General features: G+C 42.7%; 2 non-coding genes and 1 pseudogene across 2 annotated transcripts; 1 reads left to right on the forward strand and 2 right to left on the reverse strand.

Moving 5' to 3' along the window:
* Positions 1-7,120: 7,120 nt before the first annotated feature.
* Positions 7,121-7,239, reverse strand: LOC148667260 (5S ribosomal RNA; annotated as a pseudogene).
* A 537-nt stretch (positions 7,240-7,776) lies between these two features.
* Positions 7,777-7,895, reverse strand: LOC148667261 (5S ribosomal RNA). Its single transcript, XR_015937383.1, has one exon. It is a non-coding gene; the product is annotated as a 5S ribosomal RNA (ribosomal RNA).
* Positions 7,896-18,698: 10,803 nt separating this feature from the next.
* trnaa-ugc (transfer RNA alanine (anticodon UGC)) lies at positions 18,699-18,770 on the forward strand. The gene has a single exon. It is a non-coding gene; the product is annotated as a tRNA-Ala (tRNA).
* The last annotated feature ends 2,360 nt before the right edge of the window (positions 18,771-21,130 follow it).

Consider the following 21,130-nt stretch of genomic DNA (forward strand, 5'->3'; position numbering starts at 1 on the left):
GAGAGGTCGTATCCCACCTCCTCCGCTCTCTGAGAAAAGCAATATCTTCAGGCCCTGACATCCCACCCCTGCCACTCTCTGCGTAAATAAGTATCGTCAGGCCCTGACATCCCACCCCTGCCACTCCCTGCGTAAAGAAGTGTCGTATGGCTCTGACATCACACCCCCACCACTCTCTGCGGAAAGCACTGTCGTATAGCCCTGACACCCAACCCTCCACTCTCTGCATTAAGCACTGTCGTATAGCCCTGACACCCACCCCTCCACTCTTTGAATAAAGCAGTGTCGTCAGGCCCTGACATCCCACCCCTGCCACTGTCTACGTAAAGTAGTATCGTCAGGGCCTGTCATCCCACTCCCACCACTCTCTGTGTAAAGTAGTGTCATATGGCCCTGACACCAATCCCTCCACTCTCTGCATAAAGCAGTGTTTTATGGCCCTGAAACCCTCCCCTCCACTCTCTACATAAAGCAGTGTTGTCAAGCCCTGACATCCCTCCCCCGCCACTCTCTGTGTAAAGCACTGTCGTATGGCCCTGACATCACTCCCCCACCACTCTCTGTGTAAAGCACTGCTGTATGGCCCTGACATCACACCCCCACCACTCTCTGCGGAAAGCACTGTCATATAGCCCTGACACCCACCCCTCCATTTTTTGCATAAAGCAGTGTCGTCAGGCCCTGCCACTCTCTGCGTAAAGAAGTGTTGTATGGCCCTGACATCACACCCCCACCACTCTCTGCCGAAAGCACTGTCGTATAGCCCTAACATCCCACCCCTCCACTCTCTGCATAAAGCAGTGTCGTCAAGCCCTGACATCCCACCCCCACCACTCTCTGTGTAAAGCAGTGTCCTATGGCCCTGACATCACACCCCCACCACTCTCTGCGGAAAGCACTGTCGTATAGCCTTGACACCCACCTCTCCACTCTCTGTGTAAAGCAGTGTCATCTAGCCCTGACATCCCACCCCCTCCACTCTCTGAATAAAGAAGTGTCGTATGGCCCTGACACCCACCCCTCCATTCTCTGCATAAAGCAGTGTCGTCAGGCCCTGACATCCCACCCCTCCACTCTCTGCGTAATGCGGTATCGTCAGGCCTTGACATCCAACCCCCGCCACTCTCTGCGTAAAGCAGACATGTTACAGACATTTACAACAAAGACATATTATAAAATATTGACATATACTGTAGGCGGCTGGAGCATTATTGGGAGACAGACTCACTGTTCCTCAGGCTGTGACAGGAGATCACATACTGGGCTGCCAGATCAACTGAGTTCCCTCCTCCCTCTCCCAGTAGGATTGGGACCCGTTGTGATTCTGGCAGGTGTGGGAACTCTGGGATTAGATTTCTGAATTTCGGGAAGAATGTTTCTCTAATCCCAGAGTATCTGTCACAGTGCAGTAGGAAGTGCACCTCTGTCTCTATTTCTCCCCGCTGGCAGTGGGAGCACAGCCTGTCCTCTCTGGGCAGCCAGGTCTGCCTGTGTCGCCCAGTTTCTATGGCCAAATTCTGGTCATTGAGCCTGTACTTCGTCAGGGTCTGTTTCTGTTTGTTATTTTTTATTTTGGTCAAATATTCAGCTAGTGTGTATTGTCTGTTTAAGGTTCTGTAGCATTCCAGTTTATGTTGTGTTTGTGTGTGTGTGTCCCAATGTGTGAGATATTGCTGTTTGATCTGTGCTGTGATGTGGTTGAGTCTGGGTTGTGGTGCTCTAGTAGTGCTGTCCTGAGGCTGGTTAGTGTCGGTGTCACTCACTGCGAGTGTGATCTCAGCAGAGTCTCTGTACTCTTGGGACACTTGACTCACCTGTCTCTCTCTTTCTCTCCCTGTGCTGTCCCTCTCCTGCCCCCTCTCTCCCTCCTCGGACTCCATCTGGAGGAGGTCCAATCACCACCTCCTGTGAGACAGAAGAAAAAGAAGGTGGGTAATGCTCTGATCCTCTCTTTACTCCTGTCCAGTGTCCAGTCAGTGTGTCTGTATGAACCCCTCTCTCTCTCAGTGTAGTGTTCATGTACTGGAGTGTCCAGTCAGTGTGTGTGTATGAACCCCTCTCTCTCTCAGTGCAGTGTTCATGTCCTGGAGTGTCCAGTCCGACTCTTAACATGACTCTCCTGTCTCTGCTTCAGAAGCGCTGGTGCGTCTTTTTAAACTCCCTGAGCTGCGTGTCGGTGGAGACAGATGATCAGGACGAGCCGATGGAGGCGGCGGAGACCGTGGGTCAGGAGAGGAAGAGCGAGGGAGAGGAGGAGCAGGCTGCCGGGAAGGACAAGAAGAGGAAGAGGAGGTGCAGGTGAGCAGACAGGGGGGCGCCGCCCGGTCTTGTCTGTGATTCAAGGAGGAGTCTCCTCTTGCTGTTTGATGTCATGGTGACGTCTGTGTCTGTGTCCCTCACACCTGCAATAACAATATTCTTTCCAGGTTCCTTTCCTGGTTCTGTGCCTGCTAAGATCTGGACTGGACTGGACTGGACTGAATTGGACTGGACCGGAGCTGAGGGACACCAGACGACTGGACTGCAGCCTAGGGACACCAGACTGGACTGGACCGGAGCTGAGAGACACCAGACTGGACCGAAGCTGAGGGACCCCAGTCTGTGCTGGACCGAAGCTGAGGGACCCCAGACTGGACCGAAGCTGAGGGACCCCAGTCTGTGCTGGACCGAAGCTGAGGGACCCCAGACTGTGCTGGCCGATGCTGAGGGGCCCCAGACTGGACTGAAGCTGAGGGGCCCCAGACTGGTCTGGACTGAAGCTGAGGGGCCCCAGACTGGACTGATGACCTTTTATTAAGCATCAATAAACATTTTTAAAAAAAATCTGTTTAGCTTTTGGTTTTTTCCCTCCCCCCCCCCTAAGGTAGCTGCTGGGAGAGGTGTGAGTAGGGCCAGCAGGGGGCGCTCTCACCCTGCAGTCTGTGTGGGTCCTGATGCCCCAGTATAGTGATGGGGGACACTGGACTGTAAACAGGCGCCGTCCTTCGGATGAGACGTAAAATCGGGGTCCTGACTCTCTGTGCTCGTTAACAATCCCGGGGTGTTTCTGGAGAAGAGTAGGGGTCAGTGATCAGTACAGATACTTATGACTGTCTAATAATACACGATACAAATGGAAAACAGGGTAGCGCTGTAGTCCCTTTGAAACCCCTTTGAAACGTTTTGAACTGCCAGAAGAAGTTTTCACAACCCGGACTCGTGAAGGTACAGGTCTTCTCCCTTCGTCCGGAGTAAGGTGAGAGGTCACCCCCTTGGGGCGCAGTATCCCCGATGCACCCCCCCACCACCACCCAAAACGACACACACTTCTGTGACGATTGGGAGACCCAGGTTCGACCAGCCCCTGCGGTGGAGGAAACGACCCGCTGGAGAGAACACGCAGACTCCACACAGAAGGGTCACCTCGGCATTTATTCCAACAGCAAAACAACACCAGAGAGAAACGGTCTCCGAAAGATAAGCGCACACCGGGAAAAACACGACGGGGTCATTACAAATGGGAATAGGAGTTCTTTTTTTCTTTTCCGGACGTTGTATCGTGTCCTGGTGATTTCTCCCGTTTCGAACGGAGTTTAATGTCGCGTTTCTACTTTATTAGAGAGAGGCACTGAACTTTGGGGAACGTGACATCCACCCAGTATTACTAGTAGGTTGATAAATATAAATGTTCTTTTTCCCCCCGTATGATACCTCGCGAAATATAACGATGGCCAACTCCTTAAGTCGAAATTTAAACCCTTCTCACGCTACAAGACAGTCCGTCAACATCGCCGCGGCCCGAAGCGCGACCTTCGGTATGATGTTGGCCGAAGGGGGTGGGGTAAGTACGTCAAAGCCGGGGGAAGCCCCTATCAAGTGAGAGGGGTGCGGCGGGCGACGAGCCCCCGGGGGCGAAGAGAAGTTGATTTGCGTGGGGTGTGGAAACACTACACGACCGGGCAAGCGAGCCGTTTTTTTTTTTTGTTTTGTTTTTTCCAGAACATCAGAACAACCGCAGAGATTACCATCGATCCACCTCCGGACGTTTCCTTTTTTGTCCTCTTTGGCCCCCAAAATAAAAAAAAAAACTGGGATCCATCGTGGCGTTGCCAAATTAAAACGTCAACCACTTTTCGGGCTTTCGTGCTGTCCATGATGAAACCGTCATGGTTGTGTAAGCATACGTTACGTCACAGACAGGCGGCGCTCAGACGTGAGGAGTGTCGTTACGTTTTTGAAATGGCACGTCAGACAAGATCTCTGACAAGATCTCCGAAAAACCCAAACCTGTAAGATTCAATTTCAATTCAGTTTTTTTATATAGCGCCTTTCACAACAAGAATGCCCCAAGGCCCCGAACAAAGGAGTTGTTCCACACCCCCGCCACCCTCTGTGTACAGTAGAGCCCCCTGTACTGACTGGAGGAGCTCACCCAGCTGTGTCTGGAGAGAAGCCGGGGTATCGGCTTCAACCACAGGGCTGGGCGGCTTGTTCCTCACCCCCACCCCCTTCTGTGTACAGAAGAGCCTCCTGTCCTGACTCCAGTAGGAAATGTCACCTGGAGGCAACACACCGGCTTCTTTTAACAGATCACCTCGGGAATCGGGAACAACGGAGCTGTGTGCGGCCGTCTGTACAGAGGGGTTCAGCGCGGGGGGGCTCCGGGCTCGGGTCTGGACCCGGGGGGCTGTCTGTGTGGAGTCTGCATGTTCTCCCTGTGTTCTCCGGGTCCAAAGACAGGCTTTTGGGCTAATTGGCTTCTGGGAAAACTGGCCCTGGTGTGTGTGTGTCCTGTGATGGAGTGCTGTCCTGTCCAGGGTGTGTGAGTGAGTGTGTGTTTGTCATGTGATGGACTGGTTCCTGTCCAGGGTGTGGCTTCTGGGAAAACTGGCCCTGGTGTGTGTGTGTCCTGTGATGGAGTGCTGTCCTGTCCAGGGTGTGTGAGTGAGTGTGTGTTTGTCATGTGATGGACTGGTTCCTGTCCTGGGTGTGAGTGAGTGTGTGTGTCTGAGTGTCCTGTGAGGGACTGGTGTCCTATCCAGGTTGTGTGTGTGTGTCCTGTGAAGGACTGGTGTCCTGTTCAGGGTGTGTGTGAGTGTGTGTGTGTCCTGTGAGTGACTGGTGTCCTGTCCAGGGTGTGTGAGTGTGTGTGTGTCCTGTGATGGACTGGTGTCCTATCTAGGGTGTGTGTATGTCCTGTGATGGACTGGTGTCCTGTCCAGGGTGTGTGAGTGAGTGTGTGTGTGTCCTGTGATGGACTGGTGTCCTGTCCAGGGTGTGTGAGTGTGTGTGTCTGTGTGTCCTGTGATGGACAGATGGTACCAAGCCTGGACACCCATGAGACACTGGCTTCCTCAGAAGACTCTCACGGAGGGCACACTGTCCCTAACCCGGGTCCAGAAGAAACTACAGTGATCTATAATTCCTGCGCCTCGGAAGGGTTTATGACGTCTATGTCCGGCGCCCGCGCCCGTGGACCGGCGGTTTGGCGTCGCGCTCCGCAGCTCGAGCTTCGGTGCGAGGTAGGGCGGGAGGGAGTCGATGTGGCCTCGGCGCCATCTTTGCTGGTGAGTCAATTGTGACCGTTGCGGTACAATAAACCATCAATAAACCTTTTCCCATCCCGTCCAGTATTTCTATCGCGGCCCACGTCCCTTACAATCGACAAACTATAAAAAAAACAGTAGCCCTTCGCAACATTACACGCCATTTTTTTTATTTTAAACGTCCGCAAGTGAATTTTATTTGAGGTCCCTCAGAATTGTGACAGAAATGTCAGTGAACCACAATAAAAAACGAAACTTTTTTTTAAAGGCGGTTAATGGATTTTCTGAGTAACCGTGTAGCAACTAACGTAAGGAAAAAAAGTTGTCTTTCCCTACGAAGACGTTTTGGTACAGGACTTTCTTTAAATATCAGTTGTGCATAGCGTTTTACAAAAAGTTGATGATGATCTTGGAGATAATTGCAAAGGAAAATTGAGATAACTACCAAAACATTACGTGTGAAACGACAGGACAGAACTTTGAACCCACAAAGAAACAAAGGTATGAAATATTGCCTCGTCATGGGGGGTTGATAATTGTAGTAAGTGTTCCTAATTTTCGTAAAGAAATGTATATTATGGGAGACACACGTGAGATTTAGTGTATATACGTTTCATATTGTGCATATATACGGGGTTAAAAAGTGGAATGAGTATGATTATAAACTCGTGTGTCCTATAATCAGATAATTTTTGAACAAGCTTTGATTAGACAGGTGAAAAACAACATCAGATCCTTTTTTTTAATATATTCACACGTCTGAATATCAGCTTCTCCCCTCTGGCCAACATTTCAGGGCTCCCAGGTGTAGATCCCAAATTGAAATATTAATTTGTTACCCAGTTAAACAGTTAATAGAAGTGAGTGACCAGGGTAAATAAAGGTGGGTCAGTGTAAACTCTTTATTCTGGACCAGACTTCATCATGTGTGATATGTCATGACTTCTTATATTAAGTTTTATCTTTATATTTAGTTCTACATGTGTAATAGATGCGATGTGTGTCCATAAAAAGGTTTCTCCAGGGGAAAATCAAGTTCGTTTTAAAACCGTGTTTCCTTTTTAGGGTACGTTTGCATTCCAAGTGTGGGGTTTATGCCTTTTTATCATATTTTGGATGTGAATCCGTGGTATTTTTGCTGAGACAAGTTGCCTTTCTTATACGCGGAGGGATCTGCTCGTGAGATGTCCGCTTGGTCCATTTCTGAGCTCAGTATAAGGTGTAGAAAGCATGACTGTCATCATAACCCGCTTCTCACCCAGGTGTGGAATAATGTTGTGACTATTGCTTCAGCAATAACATGATGATTGCATGTTTCTAGATGGGTATAACAGAGATCTCAACTACTGAGGGGCCTTATTAATAAAGTCTCCACAGCCGAAGCGCTGTGTCTCTTTTCAGCTGGCGATAAACCTTTCCTCGATCCTTTGCGGACTTGTTAAACTGTTCCTGATCAGAATAAAAAACGCTCACGCTAATACACAAGCACCCGTGTCTCGCCAAAGCTGACAAATAAACAGACGGACAAGCCGCACTGCACGTGTGAACAGGGGAATGAGCGAGCGAGCGGGGATAGGGCGCCTCCTGCGCTTAAAAGCTTACAGCACCTGGTATTCCCAGGCGGTCTCCCATCCAAGTACTAACCAGGCCCATCCCTGTTTAGCTTCCGAAATCAGACGAGATCAGGCGTGCTCAAGGGGGTGTGGCCGTAAGCGAGAGCAAGGCTCGCTGGCACCCTTCTTATTGAGAGGACAGCTCCGTCACCTCTTTTACGACGCTGCTTTTTTTCCCTTGCGTTTTTCTCTTCTTCCCACGTTCTCTCTCTTCACTGCCTTCGTCCCCGCTCTATTTCACTTCAGCCTTTCACTCTTGCTTCCTTCCAATGAGGACGGAGCTGCGGGAGAAAGGGCGCTATAGAGGATCGCTGTGGAGAGCTGCTGCTGTGCTTTGACATCTGAGCTCTGTGGAAAACGATCTCAATACAATTCTGAAAAACGCGACTCTCCGAACGCCAGCCGAACAAGTCTCCACAGCCGAAGCGCTGTGTCTCTTTTCAGCTGGCGATAAACCTTTCCTCGATCCTTTGCGGACTTGTTTAACTGTTCATGATCAGAATAAAAAACGCTCACGCTAATACACAAGCACCCGTGTCTCGCCAAAGCTGACAAATAAACAGACGGACAAGCCGCACTGCACGTGTGAACAGGGGAATGAGCGAGCGAGCGGGGATAGGGCGCCTCCTGCGCTTAAAAGCTTACAGCACCTGGTATTCCCAGGCGGTCTCCCATCCAAGTACTAACCAGGCCCATCCCTGTTTAGCTTCCGAGATCAGACGAGATCAGGCGTGCTCAAGGGGGTGTGGCCGTAAGCGAGAGCAAGGCTCGCTGGCACCCTTCTTATTGAGAGGACAGCTCCGTCACCTCTTTTACGACGCTGCTTTTTTTCCCTTGCGTTTTTCTCTTCTTCCCACGTTCTCTATCTTCACTGCCTTCGTCCCCGCTCTATTTCACTTCAGCCTTTCACTCTTGCTTCCTTCCAATGAGGACGGAGCTGCGGGAGAAAGGGCGCTATAGAGGATCGCTGTGGAGAGCTGCTGCTGTGCTTTGACATCTGAGCTCTGTGGAAAACGATCTCAATACAATTCTGAAAAACGCGACTCTCCGAACGCCAGCCGAACAAGTCTTTAAGTGGAAATCTAATAAGTAAATTGATTCTTAAAATGTAGAGAGCTTTGCAAAGAAATATATTGGGGCTTTTAGATAATATATTTCAAGGATGTAATTGCTGTGCTACAGTACGTGCAGAATTTTAGAAAACAGTGCGTCAACAACGTACACTGTTTAGGTTACGTTAGAAGACAATGTACCAAAACAATATATGCTGTCTGGGTCGTTAGAATTAGCTGAAAGTAACTGATAAGCTTTGAATAACATATCTAGTGCTTCTTCTTTCGCTTTTTGATGTAATCTGTTTTCTCTTAGGGAAAGTGGAAGTTTTAGAATGGAGAAAGCGCTGAGCTTTTTTACAGCGCAACGTCTTATGAAAACCCTGTACTGCTTGTAACAAATTGAGTCTCTGGTTGCTCCCAATATTGAAATAAAGACCTTACTCAGGTGAGAACTCTCTCTTGTGGCTTCCTTGATAGTTATATTTCCATGACACCGGTTTTAATGTCTGTAGATTGTATCTTATTTTTATTTTTTGTTTTGTTTCATGTTCATATTATGTGTTTTCACCCAGTTGACTCCAGTTAATAACAGTTCACCCAGTTAATAGCCACTTTTTATGCGCGAAAAACGGGTGATCTTTCTATCTCGTGATCAGCTTAGTATCTTTCTGTAAGTTTTTTTCTTCTTAATTAAACGTTTAAAATACATGAATTTCATAAAGACAACACACGTTTCGAACAGAAAAAAATCATATTCTGTTCTCTTCCTGGTATGTATAACAGATCAGCAGGTCTTATTTTCCCAATTGCTTTTTTCCACTGTATTTATCATAATGGCTAGCCAATGTCCTCTCTTAGCTAGGTAATGTTACTTGTTGATGTGCTTCTGCGTTGCGTAGAAGCACATGTATCCATAGAAAGTGTATTATACTACTATTTGAGCTACAGTACATAAAAATAATTATATCGTTATTAATTTCTTTAGGTACGTGATTCCATATTATATTCCCTATTAATCAAATTCTAAAAGTATGCTTTTGTTTACTCCGATAACGAGCACATTCACAGAAAATGTGAATATCTTATGACTTTTCACAAAGTATATAAAGTTAAGATGGTCAGAAGGAGCATGTAAAAACGTTTCCGAAACGTGGTAAAATCTTACTACATGTAAGACTTTGATGCTTAAAATGTTTAGGAAGAAAGTGGAATACTGGTGTGTATTTTTTCTTTAAACTACCAATACCAGCCATATACAGTTTACACTATATGTTTATGTTCCTAAATTAATATAGTTTATGGTGGTGTATCGTGGTTGTAGAGGTTTGATGGGTTTACTGAGACAATTATTAATTGTAGCAGTAATCACGAGGTTGTTCGTTGTGGCTTTTAGAAAATCAATCGTCAGAACAACTAACAACGCACACACACGGGTTCAATACACGAGATACATTTATTAACATAAATTGTGCACCAAACATATACTAGTCTGCCTGGATATGAGCGGCAGACCTTACTGTGAGGGTTATCAATATACAAGGTATATAATCTCGAAGAGATGCAAACACAAAGATACACAGCAGAGAATATATGTCAATATATATCGTTCGGTTACCAAATCGCTAATCAGTGTTATTACCCACTGTTACTCTAAACTCGGAAGTAAATACATTACTCATGAATTAAATTGATAACAACTTTTTTTGAGGTACAACTGAATTCTCGAGACAGAATGTAGAACATGGGGTTTACTTATCCACTGTGTATGGATTTGGAATCTCCCGGCACGAACACCAAACCAGCTGACAAGCTCTGTTGCAGCCTCTGTTCCAGCAGTTGTCCAATGGGCGTTGTCCCGGCGTCCTCTGGCTACCAGTCTGAATCCATCAAGAAGACAGGAATTCTAATATTGCCGTCTTGTGTACAAAATATTTGTTCAGCTCTAACGTCTGTGTGCGTTGACAAGGCATCTCAAAAGGAGGTATTAAATAAGAAAATGATCCTTTCTGTTACCATTCCTGTGGTTGGAGCGTTGTTTCACCCTTTTACGTTCTACAATATTTACAGACAAGGTTTTATCACTGGAGTTGTACAGAACAAGTGTGCATCAGTCCATGAAAATCATCAGTACTGCTGTTTTTCTATGCATAGTTTAATCAAGAGCACTTAAAAGATGCAAAAGATGGATTGTGGTCTGTGAGCACCTGCACATCTTCGGAAGTTCTCTATGTCGGGGGTGTAGCTTAGTGGTAGAGTGCTTGTCTTACATGTATGAGGTCCCGGGTTCAATCCCTAGCATCTTCAAGTGCTTTATGTTACTGTGCTCACATCGCAGTCTTCTGTCAAGTGAGAACTCTTTGCTCGTGTTCATAGAGAGCCAGGTTTACACAATTAAACTCGAAGTGCTACAGTGTTCTCTGCAGTTTTAGATGTACCTCCAAAGCATTTAGTTCTGTTAACTACCAAAGAATGTGAACTAATTTAAAGTCACATTCAGGAAATCCAGAGAACGTCTTCACACTTGTCGTGGCTGTTGCAGAAAAACCTCACCCGGGATTTCCTGAGAGATCATTCACCGAGCGAGTCCTCCCTCTGGATTCCGCACTGAGCTGAAAGCTGCGCGAATTCCTCACTGCGTGTCCTGTACTGTGTAGCACAGTGAGAAGAATGCCTTGAGTTCTTTTCCGTATGTGAAGGAAAATGCAAAAGAGCATGAAAAGTATTGATGGAATAAAATATCCATGGTACAACTCGAGAAAGAACTGACGGACAAAACAATGCCATTTGATGATTACAAGAGAAACACAACCGTCCGAATATGGGCTTGGATCCTGAACGCTTGTGTTAAAAGACAAAGCAAAGGATATAACCTGTAAATGTCTTCATGTCTTACAGTTTATGAAATAACACAATTTCTTACTTTCTTTATAATTTCTTACTATTGATAGATGCTTTTTTTAATTTTAACAGAATCACAATTACAGAAATTTGGGGTTAAACTGTTATTCACATATTCTAACGAAGAGAAACGTTAGTGTCTTCCGGTGTGTGAGCCCATTTCTCAAATAAGAAAAAAATAAGTTATATAAATTGAATTATTCTATTTTGTAGGCTTGCATAGTCTTATTCATATTTCAGTTAAACCTTTTCTTCTGTAGTAATTTCATTTGATATTGTATTAGTCCTGATTTACAATTTTTGGACATGGTTCATCTTAAATCATTTGTATTTAGTTTCAGTTTTGGAAAATCGTGCCCAGAAGCTACTAAAACTGGTAATGTTTGCATAATGTGTAATGCAATAGTAGCATTTTGGGTGGGAAAACAAAAGGTATTTCTTGGTATTAATCCTAACACTTCATAAGCGGTGTTCGAGGATTTCTCGCTTCAGATAAAGCTGTCACTACATCATAGATTTTTACTCAATCAATATCAGCAGTGTTATCGCTACCGAACGCTAAATATAGATCCTGGCAATACTAAGGAAGCAATCAATTTATACATTTTGATCATTGATATTGAGGAATAATATTATACAAATTGTGGTTTTCTGTTAATTGCCAATTTTATTGTAATTACATCTTCGTTTACAGATGTCTTGCATGTATCACAAGGTATAATAGTCGCCGTGTGTCCTCAGCTAAAATGTTTTAAAAAGTACAACAAAAGTACAATATGCTTAACAACATTTATGGTTATATCTATATTAAAATGAAGGTAAATATACCAAGATATTAAAAAAACAATTGTACAGTCCTAATCTCATAATGCTTGTGAAGTTTTCCAATAAATCTGAACTGTAATTTTGAAATATTATTGCTGAGAATGGAAAGAGAATACAAAGATCAAAATCAACGAGTGAAAATACGAAAGTAGTTCATTAAACTGAGTTTCTTCCCTGAAATGATTTGATTTGCTTGCAAAGTACTGAGCAGCTTTGAAAGGATCGCGGGAATCAAATATACAGATGGGTTCAGAGTGTGCTTTCCAACTTTTGTTTAACATTTGTCTTTGATAGGGCAGAGTCGTCTTCACAATCTGGGTTACATAAACAGGAGTGACATCAGTACAAAACAGCTTTCCTTCTTGGGGAACAACAGTTGTGTTCCATATTTCTAACTATTTTGGTTTCTGTGGTTATAGCTGTGACCTTGTGGCGCAAATGTAGCATGCCTGACTCCACATCAGAAGGCTGTGTGTTCAAATTATGTCGAGGTCTGCTTTTAGTTTTTCAGGTTCTGCTCGTCCTGAACACGGAATTCACACCATGTAGTTGAGTTCTATCTGTACACCACATAGATAATCTAAACAAAATAGAGCCCTACTGGACATACAGTTAGGATCTCACTCAGCGAATACCCTTGAACACAAGAGAGAAGGCACAGTTCACATCTGCGAAACATCACATCTGTCTTTAGAGACAGCTACATCAGAGAATGGAATCCCGGAAGTTTCAAATAACTTCTTTTAATACAGGTTCAAGCAAACCTGAAAGTTAGGGAGTTTCTGGACACTTTTGTTTTATTAAAAAGTGTCTGAAGCCTGAAAATGTAATTTGAAAAAAAAACGCTATTGGACATTAGCAGGTACTTTTTGTAACGATTTGCTATTTCATGCTGGAAAACAGAGGAAACAGACCCAATGTTTGCTTTCAGGTGCGGTTCATTACATAATAGACATCTATTACTGAGGAGCTTGAATAAAATTTACACAAGCAAGGTAGAAGTCGAACCTACAATCTTATGATCTAAAATCAGATGTGTTATTTATTAAACTGCTGGTATTTCACATAACCTGAATTCCCCCATAGTGTGCTCAGCGTCGCTACTAGTAATATAACGCCCTGTCTAAAATTTCAAAGTGAGAAACATGTGTTTTCTGATTTTTTATGAGTTTTAAAATATAATCTCTTTAAATCAGACAAAGGGTTTATGTTTCGCACTGAAATTCCAATTGATTGAGAATTCAAAGAAAGACTGTTTTCTTCCACAACACCGTATATTTATCACATCCACCAGACTCTTCAACTTCTCCAGACCTTGCTGGGTGAGCATTTGCTCCTATAAATCAGGTCACGTATCATGTTAAATCACTTCTTCTCAACACAACATTTCCCGGTCCACGTTTTCTCTATGAAAAAAAGACATTTTTCCCTTGCACGATTTCTCATTTTTTATCAAAGCGGACAGAAATAAAAAAGAAGAAGAAATAGTGTTGCAAAAGAACTCTGTTGCCCTTGGGAGATGTCAAACGCATTGGACATGAAAAATGCCAGATAAAAGCCAATTCTCTTAGTTTCTCGTTGTCGGGGCTGCTACTGTATGTAAAAGAGGCCATTTGCTCTGAGAGCAGGTTCAGCGCTTTCTGAATGCAGATGTCTCAGAGCGATGTGTCCAAGTGGCTGTAAAAGGGGTTGGATGTCATGTCACCGTAGCTTAGTTGTGTCACGACCACCAGGCAGTCAAGACCAAAGCGTAAGCGAGCTAATCAGACCCAGCAGCGGGTGATTATTAACAAACGCCGCCGCACGAGTTAAACCACCTGCGCACACTCATTGCGGTGCGCACTGCTATTTAAACCATCTTCACCTGCTTCCCACTGCTCGGTATTGAGTCTACTCCTTGAGAGCTCTACCTGGCGGTTTTCCCCGTACCTCGTTTATTCTGGATTTTGGATTCCCCTTCTGCCTTTTCGACTTTGCACCTCGCCTCTCGACTCGGACTGTCTGCTACCGGTGAACTTCCTGGATTACGACTTGCCTTTCGCCTTTTGACTACGACCTTGCCTCTCGTTCTGGTTTGTTCGCCTGCCTCATCTATCACCCGTGCCTGCGTCTGCACAGGATCCGTGTATCTTCTCACCAGGGATTCCTAACAAGTTGGTTAAAGTCCCTCTTTATTAAACAAAAGAACTGCGGTTTGAATCCCAGCTGTGTATTTCTTCCTATCTTGTAGTACAGAACGTACCATTTTGGGCACTCACAAAGGGCTTGATTTCGTTAAATGCATGTGTTCATTTCCTTTCTGGAAAACTTGTTTTTGATTAAATTCACACAGCTTGCGAAACATGAAATTCAGTTCTTGGTTATCAGTGCAGAAGAAATATTACCGGCCGGCAAAAAGAACGGTAAGAGATTTTTTTTTTTGGGGGGGATTCGAGAAAATTCTCCACCAGTCAGTGTCTGTGGCCCGATCGGTTAGCGTGTTCGGTTGTTATCCAAAAGGTTGGTGGTTCAAGTCCAACCAGGGATGGGTTTCTTTTGTGATGTAAACATTGTTTTCGCATAGGTCGATTGGATTTTTGAGCTAAACCATAGCTATTTTAATATTTGTAGAAAATGCGACTGTTCAACACGTGTCAAAAATGTCCAATAATGCCCAACATCGCAACTCCCCAGAAAACCATATTCACCCAAGAAAAATGATCGTTGAATCGTCATTTATACTCCCGTCACATCCTCTACTGAAATATTTTAAAAATACAATGCAGATTTGTTTGAGAACTTGACAAGCATTGTTTTGTTAGCACTGTGCAGTTGGATTTTAATATTTTGACATATTTACCTTAATTTTAAACTGTAAACACTGTACAATCTATTGTAATTGTGTTGTAATATTAAAATGTTAGCTGAGGATGCAAAGGGGTGAAAGGGAAAGGCCAGAGGGTACAGTAACAACAAGGTTAGGATTGGTGGAGGTGTTGATGGTTTTTCTCTGTAGAGGATGATTGAGTTTTTTATCCTTCTCTGAAGTGAGAAACTGGAAGAGTTGGGAGTTGAGAGATCTGATGAGGTTAGTTATAAAAGGAAGTTGATGTGGAGCTGTTAGCTGTAAGAATTCCTTAATGTCTTTGATGTTGTCATCAAAGAAAAACTGCAGTCAGCAAAGCTAAAAAGAAATGTATCTTTGCATACTGCCCTGTCTTTCTAACACCTGAAGAAGGCTCCACGGCCAACACGTTGTTTCCTTTCTTCTCTTTTCAGCATGGAATAACCTTTTACTTGTTCCTTTGCAGCCTACGCATGCTGACGCAGCTACTCACCTGATATTTAACATTCCTATAATCACAAATATGAATGTCCACTGTGGGTATTTTTTCCATGGTTATTTATTCTGTCATTGAAGCATATTTTATGTCATATCGAAGTGTCATAATCACTGAAATTTTATTTAGAAAGTAAGAAAATGATAAATCACTATGAATTGCATTTAGCCTGTACTGATCTAGATTTTCTATATACTTTAACATGCCATGTTCACAATGTCACAACTGAAATGCAACAGTAAAGTGTTGTAATGTACATAGTGTCGGAACATTGAGATGTTTTGGTAATGAGGAAGGAGGGACATGCCATGTTCACAGGGTCATATTTAAAAACGGCACAGTAAAATTTCCTAAAGTTCAGAATTTTGATAGTCTGTTCAATTGTCTCTCACACCTCAATGTCAGACTTTTTAGATATTTTTATAACCAGGGGGTAGGTTTATAGCAAGAAGCAGAAAGTGCCATCACCTGTTGCTCATCCTCGGTTAACCATATATTCTCATATGCCATGTTCTAAATGTCCCATTTATATTAGAATTTCTTGTAAAATGCAAGATTTTAAGACTTTTTATGATCAGAAGGTAAGGTCGTGGTAAATATGCAGAAAGTGCCTGTGAACTTATGTTTTGCCTTTGTCTTATTTACTTATTGTGTTTGTGTTATTGTGAGTTTTGAAAATTGGTTTACAATTTTCTGAAATGTGTTTCACACAAAAATTCTATTTGGATATTCACTACTTACATATTCCCCTTTGCTGAGGATAAATACAGTAATCCATCCCGATTAGTACTTTTAAAAATTACTGTAAAGAGCCATCTACAGGTGAAAGGCGGCATAACATCACAGCAGCAGCATTTAAGGCAGAAGAAGCTGGCGAATAAGAAGCCAGATTCAGCTTCGTTAATGCAATACCATTGGGTGAGGTGGAAAAATATTTCTTGCTCTGAATCCTAACATTTGTATAGGAGGTGTTCTAGTACTTCTTGCCTCAGATAAAACTACCAATACACTTATTTCTACTCCATCAATAGCAGCAGTGTTATCGGTACTGAGTCCTAAATGTACTGTATATCTATGCTCTCGCAGTCTCCTTCCTCACCGCTCCTGCTCGCTTGACACTCAGTCTCTATGCCTGGGCTCGTTGAATCTCTGTCCAAGTCTTTTGGATCTTAATGACTATATGACCAAAAAATAATTTCAGGTTTACAAATTTGACACCTACTCAATTCAGAGTGCACATGTTTCTTGTTACAGAGGGGAAAAAATGCACATGAAATTTCTCATGCTCACCTATAAGGCTCTGCATGGCTTGGCACTTCATTACCTGTCTGAACTATTATCGCCCTACTCCCCACCTCGCAACCTTCTCTCTTCTAATTTTGCTCTCCTAACTGTTCCCCAAGCCCATCTACATTCTGTGGGTGACAGGGCCTTCTCCTGTTATGCCCCAAGCCCTGGAACTCTCTCCCCAAGGATATCACAGAGTCACCTTCTCTAAACTACTTCAAATCCAGACTCAAAACCCTCTTCTTTAGAAAAGCCTTTACTGAACTGGTTCCATTCTTCACCCCTCTGCTTTTCTTAGTACCACCATCCACGGTCTCCTCTATATATTGTAATTGTGTTTTATCTTGTGTATTTTTATTTATTGTTGTCATTCTGTAAAGAGCTTTGAGAAGCCACCTTTTAAGGCTCTATCCGCATGTACCCCATGTATTAAGAAGACCCCCATATTAAAAAAAATCATAAAAAAGAAAGAACACTTTCACAACCCAACACAAGGTTGTATAAGGTGAGGGGGGCTGTCTGGTGTGTAAAACACTTGGTTGTAGCATTGTGAATGTTGTGCTTCAAATGCTATTGAGTCATGAAGAGGACCTCCCTATCCCAGTGTATTGCATGTCTAAATGGTGCCGTATTGGAAAAAATCATAAAAAAACTGAAAGAGGTTTCACAACCCAAAGCAAGGCTGGGAAAGGTCAGAGGACCTGCTTAGTGTGTAAAACACTTACTTGCAGCATTGTGGGTGCTGTGGTTTAAATGCTATTGGCTTGTGAACAGCATCCCCCTATCCTAGTGCACAGTGCCACATTCAATAAAACCATGAGAAAAAGAGATTCACAACCCAAAGCTCTCCCAGTCTTCTGTGTAAACAATCATGGACATCATGATTTGAACATCATGGGTGCTGTTTTTAAAAAGCTGTTGAGTTAAGAATAGGAATTTTCATGCAGAATGAAAACAGGAAATAAAGGGTTTCAGAAATAAAACAAAGCTTTATTCCCGTGCTGACAGTCTGGGTAATTGGAAACTGCTGATCTGCTTCCTATGGTCATATATGGGTTTTTCGCATGAAACTCTATTGAGCAGTATTTCTGCGTTGTGAACGTATGTATGTATACAGCGGTCCCCCAGTGTTCCAGATGGTGCGTAATTGCGCATCAATCAAAACCCCGACTGTCAGAAAAGGATAATTAGCTCACTGATATGTTTATGGAGGGGTTGTGAAAATTTTCAAAGTCGTGGTCTTTAAAATGCATTTGGTTTGAAGGCGTTCTGTGTTATATGATATGTGATATGGCACAAGAATATTCGTGTGTGGAATAAAAAGACAAACTGAAGGCTGTGAGAACATTCACAATGTACTTTATACACAAAACAATTGTATATACAAAGCAATTGTTTCATAAAAACGCTACAGGCATGCCAAAATCGTTTTCGAACTTCAAGCTAACTTTACCCCGGTCAAAGTGATGAAGACACAGACATTTAATGAAAACGAATTTGATTCACTTAAGGCTCTGCTCTTTTGTTGTGATGTCATTTTAATTAATGTTAGCTGTGATTAGGTGTCGTTTTTGTCTCTTTTAACTTAAGAGTTAAAGAGTTTAAGAGTCTGCTCCTTTCTTCCTGGTATAGAAACAACATGTTCCATGTTTACAACCACCACTATAAATTATTTGTTCAGCTCTAACACCTGTCTGCGTTGACAAGGCATCTCAAAATGACATATTAAATAAGAACACGATCCTTCTGGTTACCATTCCTGTGGTTGGAGCGTTGTTTCACCCTTTTTCGTTCTTCTACAATATTTACAGACAGGGCTTTATCACTGGAGTTGTACAGAAGAAGTGTGCATCGGTCCATGAAAATCATCAGTACTGCTGTTGTTCTATGCATAGTTTAACCGAGAGCACTTAAAAGATGCAAAAAGCTTTCAAAGAAAACAGAATTAAAAGACAGCAGAGTAAGGAGGTAAAAAAGCACTTCCCCGTCGAGGAATTAACCACTGTCGCCCGTGTGACTGGATATAAAAATAACTGATTCGTTTTTGCCCAGTCTCTGGAAGCTTCAATGCGATTATTTTTCCTTCCTTATTTCTTCATTCCCATGAATTTACTCTGTAGTAGAGGAAACACGAAAGTGGGAAATTGCAGGCATTCTCCCTGAGCACACACCAGTGGGGATGTAGCTCAGTGGTAGAGCGCATGCTTTGCATGTATGAGGTCCCGGGTTCAATCCCTGGCATCTCCATGTGCTTTACATTATTGTGCTCACATCGCAATCTTCTGTTGAGTGAGAACTCTTTGTCGGTGTTCATAGAGAGCCAGGTTTACACAATTAAGTTCAGTCACACACAAAGTGCTACAGTGTTGCTCTGCTGTTTTAAATGTACCTCCAAAGCATTTAGTTCTGTTAACTACCAAATGATTTGAACTAATTTAACGTCCTATTCAGGAAATCCAGAGAACGTCTCCACACTTGTCGTGGCTGTTGAAGAAATCACCTGTTAAATCTCACCCGGGATTTCTTGAGAAATCATTCAGCGAGTGAGTCCTCCCTCTGGACTCCGCACTAAACTGAAAGCTGCGCGAATTCCTCACTGCGTGTCCTGTACTGTTACAGGTGCTGTCGTGTAGATGTGGAGCACAGCCATAAGGACACTTTGAACTTTTTCCATATGTGAAGGAAAAGGCAAAAGAGCATGAATAGTATTAATCGTTTAAAATATCCATGGTACAACTCGAGAAAGTACTGAAGGACTAAACAACAACTTTTGATGATTACAAGAGATTCAAGAAACACAACCATCCACACACGGGGTTGGATCCTGAACGCTTAAGTTAAGACAAAGCGAAGGATACGAACTGTAAACTCTCTTCACGTCTTACCGTTTGTGAAATAAAACAATTTCTTACTTTCTTAATAATTTCTTACTGCTGATAGACGATTTATTGCATTTTAACAAAATCACAATTACAAACATTTTGGGTTAAACTGTTATTCACACACTCTAACGAAGATAAACGTTAGTGTCTTCCGGTGTGTGAGCCCATTTCTAATAAGAATAAAAAATAAGTTATATAAATTGAATTGTTCTACTTTTTATACTTACATAGTCTTATTAATATTTCAGTTAAATATTTTCTTCTGTAGTAATACAAGTCTCGATTTACAATTTTTGGACATTGTGCATCTTAAATAATTTTATTAGTTTCGGTTTTGGAAAATCGCGCCTAGAAGCTACCAAAACTGGTAATGTTCACAAGATGTGTAATGCAATAGCAGCCTTCTGGGTGGAAAACAAAAAGTATTTCTTGGTATGAATCCTAGCTCATTTATAGGCGGCATTCTAGGACTTCTCGCTTCAGAAATCCTGTCAACGCATCGTACGTTTCTACTCCACTCGTACGTTTCTACTCCATCAATATCAGCAGTGTTATCACTACCAAACGCTAAGAATAGATCCTGGCAATCCTTCGTGAGATCTTCGTTGGAAAATTGTTTATTTTATTTAAAACAAATATTTTCAATACCATCCAAAAAGTCAAAAGTTTCAATTGCATGCAACTGATGAGATCTCTTTTCGATGAAAGTTATAAGTACATCCAAAACACGTTTCTTGTGGATCCAGAAGAGGATCATTATGAGGCTCAAAACATGCCTGTCTCTTCTTTTTTTGAGGACGAATTGATTATTGAGGTGTAATCATTGGTTCAAAACCCAAATCATCTGGTATCGCTGTTGTTTCTTTGATAGTTTCTTCAAATCCTTCAATTGATCTTCCATATCGAGGGATAATATCATACAAGTTGTGGTTTTCTTTTAATCACCAATTTTATTAAAATGTCACCTTCTTTTACAGATGTCTTGCATGTTTCACAAGATATAACAGTCCTTGCATCTTCAGGTAAAATGTTTTAAAAAGTACAACAAAAGTACAATATACTGAACAGCATTTATGCTTACATGTATATTAAAATGAAGGTACATATACCAAGATATTAAAATACAATTGTACAGATTTGTGAAGTTTTCCACCAAATCTGCAGTGTAATTTTGAAGTATTATAGCTGAGAATGCAAGGTGAGTATGAAGATCAAATTCAATGAGTGAAAATGATTTTCTTGGAAGTTGCCGATGTTGGTCATTATTGATCATTCCAGGTGATATTGACTTAGGTACTCAAATGTTTACTTGTTGTAGCTTGAAATGTGCAAAACACTCACATTTCTTTCAAATATGAAGATGTTTTACTGTATCTAGTGCTCTGTACTGGTCAATCTGGGTGCTATAAAATACCTATGGTTTGAGGTGCAGTATAAAGTGAATATTGGGGTGTCTCTAGTGCTGTGGGATGCTGCGTTTTAAATTGAGCAGCTCCTGAAGGCAGGACAAGGAGTCTTAGATAGATAGATGCAATTTCTTCTCATTGGATCAAGAAAGTATCTATCTATCTTAACCTTTTGATTTGAAGGGAATGTAAATAACAGCCAGGTTGTCTCTTTGGTTGTGTTGTATCTGGTTCTGTCGACAGTGCCTTTTGTTCCTTGTGTGGATTAAATCATACTTATGAATTGATCACAAACATTTAGGCATTCTCTCCTTCTGGG

This window comes from Lepisosteus platostomus, chromosome 5, assembly GCF_059453375.1.
Source record: "Lepisosteus platostomus isolate fLepPlt1 chromosome 5, fLepPlt1.hap1, whole genome shotgun sequence".
Classification (NCBI taxonomy): domain Eukaryota; kingdom Metazoa; phylum Chordata; class Actinopteri; order Semionotiformes; family Lepisosteidae; genus Lepisosteus; species Lepisosteus platostomus.